The sequence below is a fragment of the Pongo abelii genome, chromosome 8 (genome assembly GCF_028885655.2).
Source record: "Pongo abelii isolate AG06213 chromosome 8, NHGRI_mPonAbe1-v2.0_pri, whole genome shotgun sequence".
Classification (NCBI taxonomy): Eukaryota; Metazoa; Chordata; class Mammalia; order Primates; family Hominidae; genus Pongo; species Pongo abelii.
Window position 1 is genome coordinate 4,405,169 of NC_071993.2, and position 14,541 is coordinate 4,419,709.

Consider the following 14,541-nt stretch of genomic DNA (forward strand, 5'->3'; position numbering starts at 1 on the left):
AGCGACAAAGGCCAATTAGGAAAACAGCTTGGACATGTATAAATGGCAGAGGGCTGCATCCGTAAAAAATGTGTATTGTGTGCCTGTGTGCCCTAACTCGGAAACTCATCCTACGGTCTCCTGCTAAATCCTCTGCTCATTCAGATATCTCGTTAGCAAGATGGTCATGTGTATTATTATACCATGGGCTCTGTGTCATCCAGACATCCTAAAGGGCGCTGCATGTGAACATCTTCAGCTCTTGCTGGAAATATTTCAAATACGGATTATAAACTCCAGTCACCCACTGGGGCAAGGCTAGCTCTCCCTGCAGCTTTCAGAAGGCACTGGGGCTCTATGGATCATATTAATCCACAGAATTAGAGATGACATTAGAAACCATAATAAATTATGATGTAAAAAATAAATCATTTTTTAAATAAATTTAACAATTTGTGTGTGTGTGTGTGTGTGTGTGTGTGTGTGTGTTTTCAACCTCTTCCATGTACCTCAAACCGCCTTATATCCCTAATGAGAGTTACATTTTGATGTCATATGGAGAACAGACCTTTGAGGTTAAAGGTCTAAAATAGATGCCTAATACTCTCCACATTCAAGTAAGCAATCACCAGCTATTGTTTGAGGTTACACTGCCTGGGTTCTTCAGAACTAGTGCAGTCTTTTGAAAATAAAACAAACTGAATGGAGTTTTAGCTATGCAATACAAAGTGGATAAAATATTTAATAATTTGGGAACAAGATTATTCTAGAAATTTACGGAAAATATTTTACAAGTTCAATTTTTAAACATGGGCATGATAGGTTACTCGGATGCAAGAAAGATTCACAAACTGTGAATAAAGAGAACACTATTTCATGTACTGCTATTTAATAACAGCATGAATATTTTTATACAACTTGTGCTTTTTTAAAAAATAGACTTTATTTTTAGAGAAGTTTGAGGTTCATGGAAAAATTGAGCAGAAGGTAAAGAGAGTTTTCATATACCCCTTGACCCTGAATATATATATAACTTCTTCCACTATCAAAATCCTGAACCAGAGTAGTACATTTGTTGCAATCAGTGACTTTATATTGACCTGCCATTGCCACACAAGGACTATGGCTTACATGAGGGTGCGCTGTTGGTGTTACACATTCTATGGGTTTTAACAAATGTATAATGACTTTTTACCATCACTGCAGTATCATACAGAGTATTTTTCACTGTCCTAAAACTACTCTGTGGCTCTCCTATTCATGCTTTTCTTCCCCCAACCCTTTGAACCACTTACGTTTTTACTGTCTTCAAGTTTTGCCTTCCCCAGAATGTCATGTACTCAGAATCATAAAGTATGTAGCCTTTCCAGATGAGCTTTTTTTGTCACTTAGTCGTATGCATTTAAGTCTTCTCCATGTATTTTCATGGCTTGATAGCTCATTTATATTTAGTGCTAAATACTATTCTATTGTCTGGATGTAGCAAGGTTTATTCACCTACTGAAGAACAGCTGGGTTGTTTCCAAGTTCTAGCAATTACGGAAAAAAAAAAGCTGCTATAAACATTCACGTTCAAGGTTTTGTGTGAACTTAAGTTTTTAACTTATTTGGGTAAATACCAAGGAGTGCAATTGCTGGATCATATACTAAGGGTATGTTTAGTTTTATAAGAAACTGCCAAACTGTCTTCCACAGTGACTGCAACATTTTGCATTCCCAACTGCAATGGACGACAGTTCCTGTTGCTCCACATCCTCACCAGCATTTGGTGTTATCAGTGTTCTGGACTTTGCCATTTTAATAGGTGTGTAGTGGTATCTCATAGTTGTTTTGATTTGTAGTTTCCTAATTACATATAATGGTAGTATATTTTCATGATTTTATCTGTCATCTGTATATTTTGATGAGGTAGCTTTTACTACTCTCTTAACCACTAATGATGCTGAAACATTCATGTTTCCTTTCTACAAGCAAGAATTCTTTACCACTTTACTGAAAGTCATGGATACAAGTTAAAAAAAAAAAAACCTAGTCCTCCACTCTAATAAACTATGTGCTAAAATTACAAAATTAATTGTGACTCTTAAAATGTTTATTTGATTCTCAAATTATCCCACCCAAAACGTGTCTGCAAAGACAAGCATCTTCACACAATGATATCTTCTTTACTTGACATTTTAATACTCATGGCACTGATGGTGAAATGTAGGTTATAATTCAACATCAAGTTGACCATTGAAGAAAGAGATTAGTTACCATTCTCTAAAGCATGGTGCCCAATCACTTTCAAACTTTTCTTTGTTTTTCAATCTCGATATTTCTTAACTCCATCATACTCCTTCATTTCTACTGCCTTTGTCTTAATTAGACTTGGCTATATATTTTTCTAGAATGCTTCACTCCCTCCAAGAATATACATTCTAATATGAAATATTTATCATAATTGGGCTTATGGTCTCCTACCCAAGCATTGACAGCCAATTTTTATTTCAAGAATAGGTAATTTTTTCTGTATGTTTCAGATACAGCTTTGTCTTATTTAGCATCTATTCATGCTCTCACCAATCAATGGGCTTCTGTTTTCTTCTAGACATTCATCCCCCATCTTGTATTCCATTTGACACTGTCTGGTTCCCTGAATGAAAGTCCTTATGTCAGAAACTTGGTTAAAACTGCAGGAACCATAGGACTATGGCTCTCTATCAATTTTGTCAGTTCTCCCTTTCAGAAAGAAGAGTCCTACAAATTATTGCTGATGTGCACTGATGGTAGAGCTCATAGAAAGACATCTCAGACACTAAGTTCCATTCTCCTTGCTCCAATTAGTCTGAAGCTTGCCCAGACCACCATTCATCATTTAGTCCACTCTCCAGAAAAATATTCCTCCTGGAATGCTACATTCATCTTTTTGCCAGCGCTAACGTGGAGCCTGTTCCTAGGATCCCGGTGCCCTTTCAGGGAGCAAGTACACTTTCTGCTGCTGGTGGAGATTCACTCCTCAGGAGAACTGCAGTGATACCCCAAGATATTACATTACAGTTGACAGAAATGCAAATAATCCAAGGAAAAGCTGTTTTGGAACAGAAGGTGACTCATTCAGTACTAGGCATTTTGGGTTTGATATATCATGAATATTCATCTTAACACCTATGAAAATATACTGTTAGCCAACTGTCCAAGAACTCAAAAATCTTTTTACATGATAACATCATGTGCCTGAGAGAAACTGAAATAATTCTGTTTATTTTTCTTGTGTCAGTTTCCTTGGCGGTTGCATTTGTGGGAACATACAGAATATGTTTTCCCCACCTTAAACATTATTTTAAGTTTTGCAAATTTCAGAACTGTCTGATTCAGTTAGATAATCTAAGCAGAAGAATAACTGAGCAACAAATACTACAGTTTACTAGCTTATGCTGTGGTTCTACTCATCGTAATTTGTGCTAGTAATTAAAGCATTCAGTGTCTGAGACCTGGCTACCTTAAACAAAATATCTAGATGAATGATTTAAATTTTTCTTTTATTTCATACAAAAATATTGCATTTGATTGAGCTAACAAATATTAAACAATTGATTTTTAAAAAATACATTATTTATAAAATCGCCAGGATACAAAACAATGGATTGCACTTCCAGTGTTTCCTCTTTCTGCCCTCTATCCGCTGCCAGCAAAAGAGAAGTGGATAAGTGACTGGGTTAAAACAATTCAAAGAGTTTTCACAAAAAGCACAATGAGCAATAACTAGATGTAAAAGATTATTACCGTCAGGAATCTTCTGGAATAGAGTAGTGGTTTTTTAATCCCCCCCAGATGAGTGAAAAATTAGATCTGGCCTCTTCTCTGAGTCAAGTGAATACCAAAGGGAAGGCAGACAACTGGAACTAATTCTGCAACACTCAGATTTGGGGACAGAATCTGAGACCAAGTTCACCAGTCATAACTCTGCAGAGGGGATGAAATGAAATACAACTCAAAGGTAGCCAGGTCCCGGACCACTGAAGGCTTTAAAGTTAATTACCAGCACCTTTTATGATGAGTAGAACCACAGCATAAGCTAGTAAACTGTAGTATTTATTGCTCAGTTACTCTCCTGCATAGATTATGTAATTGAATAAGACTGTTTTTAAATTTGCAAGCTAATAAAAATGTATATTTATGTCTACACCTTTGCCTAGAAGAAAGATTTGAAGAAATATATCCTTGCAGATTAGAGTCAATTTTTCTATATCTCTTTTTGTATTCTCTTCAATATGTAAGAGCTATTTAGCAAGAGAGAAAATGTGTTATATGTGAATAAAAACAAAACCACACAAAAGAAACAAAAAGGAGAAATCTCTAAGATAGCAAAAAATAAACATCGAAAGAAGGAAGTTAAAACGTTAGCAATACAATGTTGTCTGCATAATATAAATGATATAAATATAATTTTTAATATAGTATATTGAGGATGAAATTTTAGTTGCTAGCAAGTTTTACATGAAGAAATACTTAAAGTTTGCATGACAAAATACTAATTCTAGTCTCAAATCATTAGTGCTCCCACAGCACTAGAGTTAAAAAGAAAACAAAATGAACCAAAAAATAATTTAAAATGTTTTACTTGAAGGAGCTTATGTTATATTTTTATAACCTTATATGCTTTATGATATGAATCATGAAATTCTAATTCGAGTACAGTGTTGTCATTATTTTGAAAACTGTTTGGTAAGTAAAGCTCCTCTCACCCCCAAATCATGGTAATTGTTTTGATAAAATCAATTTTTTCACAGAATACACACGTTATTTTTAACACACACGCATGCGCACACACACACACAAACTGTGATATTAAATGCAACTTTAGAATTTCATAATATGTTATCATTTTATGCAGGTTTTGTGAACCTTTTCTAGAGGCTGTTCTTGTTTTTGCAGAAAATCAATCTTGTAGTGATTATAACTGCAGGTCAGAACTAGGATTTCATGGGGATAATGTAATGTTAACTGTACAGCATAAGGTACACAATTCTACATTCAATATGTTGTTATTTTAGCTTGAATTATATGTTACTACCAAGCTGACTAAAATTGAAAGGACACACAGTAACCAGTGTCAGTGAGCACAAGAAACAATCGGAGAGCCCATAAATTAGCAGCATCAACTAGAACCCAACATATGCATACCGTCATCTTTAGTAATCTCATCTCCAGATATGTACCCTGTAGACGTGCATGCCTATGGCTGCCAAAATACATAACATTTAAAGCAGCTCTGTTCATAATAGTCCCACAGTAGAAATAGTCTAAATATCCATGACCAGTAGAAGAATAAATAAACTGCTGTGAAATATACCACAGGGGGGGAGAAGAACAGACTGCTGTTACATACAAGTGAATGAGCCTCACTAACTTAATCTTGGGATAATACAGCCAGACACAAAAGCATACATTTCAGTTATTTGAAATTCCAAAACAGGAAGCTCTTCTATTGTCTTCAGGTCAGAATAGCAGTCACCTGAGTTGAGGGTCTTCATTAGCTGGGAGGTGGTATAAGGAAGGCTGGAGGTGTCTTGTGTCATGATGTGGGTCACGGATGTAAATGTCCACAAAAGTTCATCAAGCGTGACTTTATGATTCATGTCCTACGTGTAGGTGTACCTCAATTAAATGCATACATATATGAATAAAATCAATGCTTCAAGGAACTAAAACACAATAAAGGTAGAGGTTAATTTTGTGTGATAGAACTGTGATTGGGTTTTATTTCCTTCTCTGCACTTTTTTTCTCTAAATTTAATTGAATGCACACTTTTATAAGAAAAAAATCAATATTTATATAACACATAAGTAACCATAATGACAGAAATAAAGGCAAGGATAACACTTACATTTTATATATGTTATAAAATCGATTGGTCCAGTTCAAAGTTTAGTGTGTTTTGCTCGTTTTGTACTTACTGTTCTTAGGTTTTACTTTATAAGAAGTGTATTCAAAATGAGTGGCTTACTATTTAGTCTGTAGGATAAAATAGTTTTTTTCTAGTGCAATATGTTATCCTTTTGTTAGGGGTGTTTTCTATTCAGAATACATTCATAAAAACTGTCCAAAGATTTAACTCTTCTGGCTTAGGGGAGAGATGTAGTCACTGAAGATGAGAAGGACTGTTTTGTTGCTTTGTACGTCACTGTGGTCTGTTGAAATTGAAAACATCTGTGCAAAGGAAATGACCCTCTAATTAGAACAATGTGTACGGCATAGCAACTGAGGTTGGGAGGCTGATTGAATAGTGCTTGAATAAAGCTCTTAGCCTTTCAGGTTAGATTTTGTGTTTTTATGTGTATGTTGGGTACACATCTGTTTCCACCTCCTGTACATTTCTTGGGTTCAGAACAATTGAGTTCCCACTGCAGACATGCCTCCTGAAAAACACTTTTGGCTTAGTCTCTCATGTTGTTGGTATTTTTTAATGGAATTTTTTTACTGAGATCATTATAGATTCACCTGCAGTTGTAAGAAATACCTTCTCCAATGTTAACATTTTACAAAATGACGGTGCAATATTACAACTAGGATATCGACATTGATAGACTGCATCCATCTTACTCAGAGTATCCAAGCTTAACTTGAACTCATTTGCATGTGTGGTGTGTGTGTTTAGTTCTATACGATTTTATCACATTGTAGATTTTTTCATCCGCCACCACAGTCCAGATACCGGATGGTTCCATCAACACAACCATCCTCATATTGCCTTTTAGCCACACCCTCCGGTATTTTCCCATGGATTCCAACCCCTTAGCAACCACTAGTCTCTTCTTCATTTCTAAAATTCTGTCATTTCAAAGGTGTTACAATAATATAGTGTGTAATATTTTGGAATTGGCTTTTTCCACTTGTTCCGCGTAATTCCCCAGAGACATATCCAGGTTGTTGCTTTGCACTGCTCAGCAGTATCCCATAGTATGCATGTGGGAGTTTATTCATGTCTTGAGCTACATCTGAGAGGATTCCAGTTTATGGCTATTGTAAATAAAGTTTCTGGGTACATATGTATGCTGTTTTATCTGTGAAAATAAGTTTTCATTTGTCTGGGATATCTACCCAAGAGTAAATTTACCGGGTCTTATGGTAATTGCTTGTTTAGTTTTATAAAAAAAAAAAATGCAAAACAATTTCAGAGCGGTTGGGCCACTTCACAGGGCTGACCATAACGTATGAATGATTCAGTTTCTGTACTTCCTCATCGGAATTTGGTATTGTCATTATTTTTAATTTTAGCTAGTCTAATAGATGTGTAGTGATATCTCATGTGGTCTTAACTGGCATTTTCCTAATGGCTAGTGATGTTGAAAATCTTTCCATGTGTTTATTTGCCATATGCATGTCTTTGTTAGTGGAATTTCTCTTCCTGTCTTTGCCCATTTTCAAACTAGATTCTTCATTACTGTTGAATTTTGAGAGTTCTTTATATATTCTAGTTACTAGCCATTGCCCTTTGCTAGCTATGTGGTTTGAAAATACTTTCTCTAGGTTGTAGCTTGTCTTTTCATTCTCTTCACATGGACTTTCACAGACCAAAAAAAAAAAAAGTTTTTAATTGTGTTGAACTCCAAGTTATCAATTTTTTTCTTTATGGTTCATGCACTTTTTCCAAAAATCATTTGATCACATTTGTGTGGGGATATTTCTGGGTTCTCTATTCTATTCCTTCCCTTATGGGAAGCAAAGACCCAATCTATGGGTCTTTGCTTCTGTCAAAACCACACTGTTTGGATTATTGTAGCTTTATAATAAAACAATATAAGATAGAGTGATTCTTCTTACATTATTCTTTTTTTGTGAGGTTGCTTTAGTTATTTCAAGACCTGTGCCTTTCCATACAAATTTTAGAATAAACTTGTTTATGTCTACCACAAACCCTGGTGAGATTTGGTAGGAATTGCACTGAACCTGTAGATCAATTTAGGAAAAAATGGCATCTTTACTGTCGACTTTTCAAGCCCATGAACATGGTATTTCTTCCATTTATTTATGTCTCCTTTTATTTCTTTCATCAGCTTTTTGTAATTTTCAGTGCATAGACAGTATATGTTTTGTTAAGTATTTTATTTCCTTTGGAGTGATTGTAAATGATACTCTGTTTTTAATTGTATATTCTCGTGTTTACTACTAATATAAAGAAATGTTACTGATTTACTTGTGTTGACCTTGTATCTTGAAACTTTACCAAACTCAATTAGTCTAGGATTTTTCTTTTGGTAGATACCTTGGGATTTTCCATATAGAAATCACAGCATCTGAAAATTGGAACTATTTGATACCTTCCTTTTCAATTTGTATTTTTTCTTTATCTTATTTTATTATTTACCTATTTCAGTGCCATACATCCCCTTTACTGTGTCAGGTAAGAGTCATGAGAAGACATCCTTGCTTTGTACCCAGTTCTAGGGGGAAACATTCAGCCTTTCATTATTAGTATAATGTTATGTGTAAACTTTTTGTTGTTGTTTTTTGTTTTGTAAATGTTCATTATCAAGTTGAAGAAATCCCTCTGTATTCCCTAATATGCTGAGAGTTTGATCAAGAAAAGGTGTAGAATTATAGTAATTTTTACTGAATCAATTAATATTATCATCTAATTTTCTTCTTTTTCCTGTTGATATGATAAATTGCATTGTAGAATCTCGAATAAACCTTGTACACCTGGAATAAATCCCATTTGATTATAATATATAATCTTTTCTATACACTATTGGATTTAATTTCCCACTAATTGGTGAACATTTTTAACTCAAAGTTCATAAAAATTGTTGGTGTGTAATTTTATTTTATTTTTTACCACATCTTGTTTTGACATAAAAACTTATTAGCTTTATAAAGTAGGTTAGGAATTAATCTCTTTTTAATTTATCTAGAAAAATATGTACAACTGGTATTAATCATTCTTCAAGTATTAGATAGAATGCTCCACTGAAAGAATATGTGCTTGGAAATTTCTTTCTTGAGAGCATATACATTTTAAATTCAATTTCTTTGATAGTCCCAGGCCAATTCAGATTGTCTACATCAGTGTGATTGTTTCAGTAGTTTTGGTTTTAAAGAATTGGTACATTTCTTTTAAGCTGCTGAATTTCTGAGCATAAACTTGTTGTAGTATTCACTTATTATCCTTTTAATGGCTGTTGGATCTGCCATGATAGCCCATATTGTATTCCTAATATTGGTGATTTGTGCTCTGTTTCTTTTTATTTCTTTAGTGTTTATAAAGGCTTTATTCAGTTCTTTATATTTTTATTTCCTTTGAGACTTCCTCCTTGACCTATGATTATTTACAAATGTGTTTTTAAAATTTTCATGCCTCTAGAGATTTTCCTGTAGTATTCCATTTAATGACTTCTGGTTTCATTCTGTTATGGTCAGAATATATATTCTGTATGACTTCAATTATTTAAATAGGTGAAGATTTCTGTATGGCCTAGGTTATAGTCTATTTTGGCTAATGCTCCATAAACCCTTCAAAAAGTGTGTATTCTACTGTTGTTTTGTGGATGTTCAATACACTTCAATTAGACAGTGTTGGTTGTTGGTGGTGTAGAGTTTGTCCGTATCAATGCTGATTTCTTCTCTAGAAGTTCTATCAGTTACTCACATAGAGGTTTTTACATCCCAACTATGATTGTGGAGTTGTCTATTTCTTGTTTCAGCTCTATCAGGCTTTGCTTCATATATTTTGTCGTTCTACTGTTTGGTGTGCACACATTTGGAATTCCTATGTCTTCATTGTGGACTGATTCTTTATATCTCTCTTTGCATCTAGTGATTTTCCTTGCTTTGAAGTCTACCTTTCAGATACTAATATAGTAAATTCTATTCTGTAATGATTAACATTTACATGAGATATCTTCTCCTATTCTTTACTTTTAACCTCCTTATGTCATTAAATTTGAAGTGAGTTTCTTATGCACAGAAAAATGACTAGAAGGATTTTAATGTAAAGAGTTGGTCGTTCACCTCATAAATGATTGAATTAATAAGAGGACACCAAAGCATTGAAATAAATAGAAAGTAATGAATCCACGATAATAACAATGACTGAGAACTCAGTAAATCTCTGTGGGAGGAGGTTTCTCAGACCTAGTGAGGAAGGCGTGTTTTTCCCTATCCACTTACTATTAGAAAGGCTCTCAATCAGTCCTTTATGCCAGTCATGACTGCTCCCCTGCTGTTGCAGGACAAGCTCCCTTTAGATCCTGGCAAGGAATGAGCCCACCTGGGTTACCTTTCATTGTTAGGTTGGGGTCAAAAACATCCAGGCTGGTTCCTCCTGTTCTATACTGGGAGGAGGGGAGATGAAATATCTTCCCACTGTATTGGTCTATCAATCCTGGGGTCCTACATCAATTTGCCTCCCTCTTGCCACCTCCCAAATGTCCCCTGTGGTTGCCTGTTGCATAATTTTCAGGAATTATAACTGCACTTAGTTGGGAGGAATAGGGGTTGGAGGAAGACAGGGGAGTCTGTATTATCTGGTCCAGACTGGAATTCCTAGTTGTTTGTTTTTAAATGACAACTGATACTGTTCATAGTTTGACACAAATTAAATATCCAATAGACATAATTTCATGTGATACCAGAAAAATGTTGAAGGATTATGGTTTTAGCACTTAATGTGCATCACAAATGAACAATAATACTTATTTTCAAAATCCCCAAATCTTGACTTTTAAAGCTTTTTTTCCTATTCTACACAGCAAAACTACACACTTACTTTTCTCTTGAGTTCTGTGTTTGATAACATATAACATGCAAAACAGATAGAAATGGGCTTACTTTGCCGCAGTGGATCCTTTTCCATGTCCTCCTTCGTGTATTACATACAATACTAGCCCCATGGAAATAATAATGCCCCGCAGCAGTGGTTCCCTATTCTTTACTTTTAACCTCCTTATGTCTTCTTCCTGAATCAGCAACACGAATGTCACCTGAGCATTTGTTAGAAATTCACATTCTTAGGTCCTATTCCAGATTTTCTGAATAAGGAATTCTGAGATGGACGGCCCTGCCATGATGCATGGCCTCATCCCCCCCTTTTTTTTTTTTTTTTTTTTTTTTGTTTAGACGGAGTCTCGCTCTGTCGCCCAGGCTGGAGTGCAGGGGCGCGATCTGGGCTCACTGCAAGCTCCGCCTCCCAGGTTCACATCATTCTCCTGCCTCAGCCTCCTGAGTAGCTGGGACTACAGGCGCCCGCCGCCACGCCCGGCTAATTTTGTGTATTTTTAGTAGAGACGGGGTTTCACCGTGTTAGCCAGGATGGTCTCCATCTCCTGACCTTGTGATCCGCCCGCCTCGGCCTCCCAAAGTGCTGGGATTACAGGCGTGAGCCACCGCGCCCGGCCCATCCCCCTTTTTTTAAAGACTCAAATGACAGGGGCCAGATTACAGTAGATTCAACTTGACTGGAAAGAAAGGAAATAGAAATAATGAGAATAAACAACTAATAATACTCTTCTTCCTTAGTACCTGATTTGTGTTCACACAGAATGACTTTCATTGATGCATATCAACATACTCATCTATGTGATGAAACTTAAAGTGGTTTTATTTTTTCTACTTATACAGATCTTTACATATTATGAATAAGCATGTACTACATTTCACCAAGGCAAAGAAACAGGAAAAATACTCTCTTGAGTGATTAGTTTCCGAAAGTTAGATTGACTACATTATCTGTAAAGTAATTGACTGTAATATTCTAGCTATGTATTTTTTACCTTATGATACTCATTCAACTCTAATTCAGAAGGGTAATGTTCCAGCAAGCTGCAACCTCCCCCTTATTGTTTACAAGAAACCATAGTTCCTATTTTAGAAAGGCTATTTTTTTTCTTTACTGACCCAAGATATAATTTAATCTATCAGATCTCCCTTTTAGGCCAGCTGCTGTGAAGCATTAAGCAAATTACAGTTGGTTGTTGAACAATATAGGTTTGAACTGTACAGGTCACTGATAGGATTTTCTTCCACCTCTGCCACACCTGAGGCAGCATGACCAACCCCTCCTCTTCCTCCTCCTCCTCAGCCTGCTCAATGAGAGGATGATGAGGATGAAGCCCTTTGTGATGACCCACTTCCATTTAATGAATTGTAAATATAGTTTTTCCTCCTCATTACTGTCTTAATCACCTTTCTTTTCTCTAGCTTATTTTATTGTAAGAATGTAGTATATATATATAAATATCTGTTAATTGATTATTTATGTTATCAGTAAGGCTTCTGGCCAAGAGTAGGCTATTGTGTTTTTGAGGAATCACAACTTTCACATGGATTTCTGACTGCGACGGAGCTCAGTGCTCCTGTCCCCACATTGTTCAAGGGTTAGCTATGATTAATATCCATAATATTATAAAGCACCATGTACCACAGTGGATCGGAAAACTAATCCTGGGGCATAATTCTTAGGTATTACTCAAGAGAACAATTCTCTGAAGTGTAATGAGTTTGGGAAATTGCAGATTAAATGGAATTGAATGTCAACTTTGGTCTTTCCGTCATTTTATTTTTACTGCTGCAGGAGGTTTCGGCACCTTTAAAGGCTTCTCTAAGCATACAAATTGAAATATTTCCCAGGTTTACCTGTCTCAGAAAGTGCAGTCCTGTGTGAGTGTGTTTGGGGTATAGTGTAGTGTGTGTGCATGTATGTGTGTGTGCATAGCGTGTGTATGAGATACTCTTGCAGAAGCAGTACCTCGTGGAACATATTCTGCAAACTGAGAAATGCTGCTTAATGGTGCCTTAGTTCATGCCTTTTCCTAAATTTTAAATTCCATTATTACTTTTTATAAAATTAAAACAAAATTAACATAATAGAGATGGGGTCTCACTATGTTGCCCTATCTGGTCTTGAACTCTTAAGCTCAAGTGATCCTCCTGCCTCGGCCTCCCAAAGTGCTAGGATTACAGGCGTGAGCCGCCATGCCGGGCCTAAATTCTCTCTCAGATGTTTTAAATGTACATTATTGTCTTTCCTTTGCTGTAAGACAGTATTTTTTTTTAAATAAAGGAGAGTAAACAAACAACTTACTAGGTCATCATAGGTAGCACAAATATTTTCTTATTAATTGTAAAGATTATTGTAAGCATAAGGCTCCCCAGAATGACATTTTGTTTTGGATTATTTTAATCTGCATGCCAAAATTAAATTATAATGTCTTAATTACTAGATGTGTCAAAAAGCAAAATTTTCCGATTAACTAGAAAATACTGGTCACCTGACTTCCCAGAAATGTGCAATTCAAAGATTTCCCTATCATTTTAAATTTATGACAACCTTAGTTATTTAAGGAAATAAATTAATAAGCATTAGCATATTGTAAGTTTCAGGTCATGTTTTATCCGTTTAAATTAAGTTTGTAATATTGGCTAATCAAATGATTGAATTAATAAGAGGACACCAAAGCATTAAAATAAATGGGAAGGAATGGATCCAGGGTTGTAACAATGCCCGAAAACTAATAACACTATTCTTTCTTAGCCATTTATTTTCTTTAGCCATTTATTTTCTATATATGTATATGTATTATATTATATATATATATACACACACACATATACATGCATGCATAATATCTAAGTGGAGCTCAACACTCTGTGTCTGAAAAATATTTCAAATACTTTTCAAACACTCTGGATTAGACAGAGAAAATAAGCTTCATCAAATATATTTTCCTTGAATTTCTCACCCCTTGTATTTAGAGGAAAACTTAATCTATGTGTTTCTGACTATTTAACATTTAACCCATCAAAACATTTGTCTTGAAAATAATGCTTATGTCCAAAACTTTCTGAGTCTTTATAATGAGTTCTCCTTTCAAGAATTTGGCATAAATTGAGGAGATTTTTAAAAAGTGGTTTAAGGTGTAGTAGTTCTTTCAAACCAATAACTTTTAAATAATGAACTATTCTGGATAAATATTTCTCCAATATTTGTAATTCTAAATTACAATCTATGTTAAGATAAAATATATATGTGTTTTTGTTACCTGAGGATAATCTTTCTAATTTATTTATTGTATCTAAGAATATACTTTTAAAAATACTTACAGAACTTAATATCAGATAGAACTATAAGCAAAATTATACTTTAAAGGAAGAAAGAAATGCAGAAGAAAATAGTGGAAGTAATATGTAAAAATATATACAAGATTTTTAGTGCAGAGATATATTATTAATAAATCCAAGATGGTTCTTAACAGAAGTGGTGTTTCTTAATACTTTTTATAATCAGATTGGTTTAACCTTTATTTATAACTAAAATTATAAGATAAAAATAGATTTTTAAGTGTTTTTAATGTAAAATAACCATACGTTAATATTTTATATGCTAGAAGATATAGTTGCTTAATATTATCTAAGCAATGTTTCAGGCAAATGAATTGTACTGGACTTAGGAAATTTAGAGATGTTAATATGAGTGCAAAACCATTTATTACTAGGCACTAATTAATTCAAAGAAAATTAGGATTTGTTAAAATGGAGATCGTTAATAGTTTGATATAATATATATTATGTTTAATATATAA